The sequence below is a fragment of the Schistocerca cancellata genome, chromosome 3 (assembly GCF_023864275.1).
Source record: "Schistocerca cancellata isolate TAMUIC-IGC-003103 chromosome 3, iqSchCanc2.1, whole genome shotgun sequence".
NCBI classification, from domain to species: Eukaryota; Metazoa; Arthropoda; class Insecta; order Orthoptera; family Acrididae; genus Schistocerca; species Schistocerca cancellata.
Genome location: NC_064628.1, coordinates 202,178,631 through 202,182,075, shown reverse-complemented (window position 1 = coordinate 202,182,075; position 3,445 = coordinate 202,178,631).

Sequence of the window (3,445 nt, the reverse complement as noted above, 5' to 3'; positions counted from 1 at the left end):
AAGGGATCGAGTGCTAGATTCAGAATTTGAAAGACCTTTAGAAGACTTAATGTCGAATAATAGCGAGGGATAGATGACACTCCTTCTCTTTAAAATCGTTGGGGGAAGTAACAATAAAATAGCTAAATGTGGAATGTGTGAATCTAGCCTAAGTGTCGACAAAAGAGATACATGTCTCACACTCACATTAACGGCTCATACATCCAAGTTGCTGACAAGAATTGTAAATAGAAGAAGGGATAAGAAAACAGAGATTGTGTTAGATGACGATCACTAGTTGTAGTTGTGGTCTTCGGTGCGAAAACTGATTTAATGCAGCTGACTTGCCACTCTAACTTGTGCGAGCCTCTTCATCTCCAATTAACTACTACAGCCTACATCCTTCTGAAAACACTTACTGTTTTCATCTCTTGGTCTTCCTTAAGATTTTTATCCTCACACTTCCCTCCAGTACTAAACTGGTTATCCCTTGATGTCTCAGAATGTGTCCTATCAACGGTTTCCTTCTTTTGGTCAAACTGTGGCAAAAATGTCTTGGCTCCCCAATTTAATTCAGTACCTTCTCATTTGATCTTCAACGTTCTTTTGTAGCACCACATTCCTAAAGCTTCGATTGTTTTTTTGTTGATATTATTTATCGCATACGTTTAACTTTCATACATGGCTATACTTGAGACATTTTCAAGAAAGACTTCCTAATACTTAAATCTGTATTCGATGTTAACAAATTTCTCTTCTTCAGCACCACTTTTCTTGCCACTGCCAGTCTATATTTCATATTCACTCTACTCTGGTCATCATCAGTTAATTTGCTGGCCAAATAGCAAACATCACGAACTGCTTTGAGTTTCTCGTTGCCTAATCTAATTCCCCCAACATCTCTTGATTTAATCCGCCTACAATCAATTACTCTTGTTTTCCCTCCTCTCAAGACACTGTCATCGTCAAAACCCAAAGGTTTTATATCTTTTCCCTGGATTTTAATTCATACTCCAAATTTTTCTTTGATTTCCTTTATTGATTGTTCAACATACAGATTGAATAAATTGGGCGAAGTCTCAATGCTGCTGCACTTCCTTTCCAACCACTGTTTCCCTTTCATACCCCTCGATACATAACTGAAGTCTGGTTTCTGTAAAAGTTGTAAACAGACTTTCACTCCCTGCATTTTACCCCTTCTACCTTAAGAATTTCAAAGACAATATGGCAGTCAACATTGTCAAATTCTTTCTCTAAATCTACAAATACTACAAAACTACGGTTTGCCTTCCATAACCTAACTTCCAAGACAAGTCTTAGGATTAGTACTGTGTCATGTATCCCTACAGTTCTCCGGCGTCCAAATTGATTTTCCTCCAGATCGGCTTTTACCTGTTTTTCCTTTCTACTGTAAATAATTTGTGTTAGTATTTTACAACAACCTCTTATTAAACTGATAGTTGGGTTATTTTATTACTTGGCAGAATCTGACTTCTTTGGAGAAGGAATTATACGTTCGCCTGTCTTATATATCTTGAACACTAGATGGAAGAGTTTTGTCTTGAATGGCCCTCCCAAGGCTATCAGTAACTCTGGCGTAATATCGTCTATTCCACGAGGTTTGTTTCGAGTTTACTCTTTCTGTGCTCGTCTCGCCGTATCAAATCCCTTATCTCATCATCATCTACATCTTCAACCATTTATATAATATTACATTCAAGTACATCTCCCTTCTACAGACCGTCTATATACTCCTCCCAACTTTCAGCTTTCGCTTCTGTGCGTAGGACTACTTCTTCATCTGAGCTCTTAATATTCATACATTTAGTTCTCCTCAAAGGCTTTTTTAATTTTTCTACAGGTGGTATCCATCTTTCCCTTAGTAAAATGAGCTTCTAAATCATTACATTTGTCCTCTGTCAATCCTTACTTACCCGTTTAGCACTTTGCGTCCGTCTCATTTCTTTAACTTCTGTGTAACCACTTCGTCTACTTCATTTGCTGCATTTTTATGTTTTCTCACTTCATCAAATTCAGTATTTCTTGTGTTATCCAAATATTTATACTAGCCTTTGTCACTTTACCTACTTGATCCCTTGCTGCCTTCACTATTTCATTTTTTAAAGTTACAGACTTGACTTCTTTTCACCTGTTCTAGTCAACAGTTGCCTAACAGTCCCTCAGAAACTATCAGCAGCCTCCAGTTCTTTCAACTTATCCAACTCCCATTTCTTTAATTTCCTACCGTTTTGCAGTTTCATCAGTTTTAATCTACAGTTCATAATCAATACATTTTGGTCAGAGTCCACATGTACACCTGGAAATGTATTATAATTTAAATTTGGTTCTTAAATCTATGTCTTGCAATTACTTAATATCTCTGAATCCTTCCGGTGTCTTCAGGTCTCCTCTACGTATACAGCCTTTCTTTAAGCTCCTTTAACCAAGTGTTGGCGATGATTCAAATATATTCTGTGCAAAATTCTACCAGACAGCGACAGCTTCCTCTTTCATTCCTTTTCCCTAACCCATATTCACCTACTATTGGTCCTTCTCTTCCTTATCTTTCTATCGAATTCCAGTCCCTCATCAGAATTAAATTTTCACCTCTGAATAATTTCCTTCATCTCTTCGTACATTTATTCAATGTATTCATCATCTACGGAATAAGTAGGCGGATAAACTTTTATTACTGTGGCAGGCGTGGGCTTCGCGTCTACCTTGGCTACAGTGATGCGATCACTTTGCTATTCATAGTAGCTAACCTGTATTCCTATATTCTTATTCGTTTTTAAATCCTCTCCTGCATTACCGTGATTTGATTTTATATTTTTATCCGTGTGTACACTTGTCCAGAAGTCTTGCTCCTCCTGCCAGAAAACCACTAATTACCACTATATTTAACTTCCTCTTTTCAATTTCCTTTTTAAATTTTCTGAACTAACTAGCAAATTAAAGGATTTAATATTCCATTCTCCGATCCGAAGATGCAATCGTTGTTCCACCTAATGTCAACATCCTCCTGAGTAGCCTCCGCCCGGAGATCTGAGTGGGGTAATATTTTGCCTCCAGAATATTCTCACAAAAGGACGTGGTCATTATTTAATCACACAGTAGAGCTGCATGCTCTTGGGAAGAATTAAGGCTGTAGTTTCCCTTTGCTTCCAGCCGTTAGCAGCACCAGCACAGCAAGACCGTTTTCGTTCACGTTATAAGGCGAGATCACTACATGATACAGACTGTTATCTCTGAAACCAATATAGAGGCTGCTTCTCTTGAGGTACTACACGTCTGTCTGGCATCTCAACAGATACTTCTACGTTTTTGTCGCATCGGCGACGGAAGCCAATCCACCAATGACTAGGGCCATGTTTCACGGGCCAAAGTGTGGCCTTAGGGAAGATAAAGGCACCAGAGAGGCAATTCTAACATTGTGATTAATAATGGAAGCAAGACTGAAAAGGTC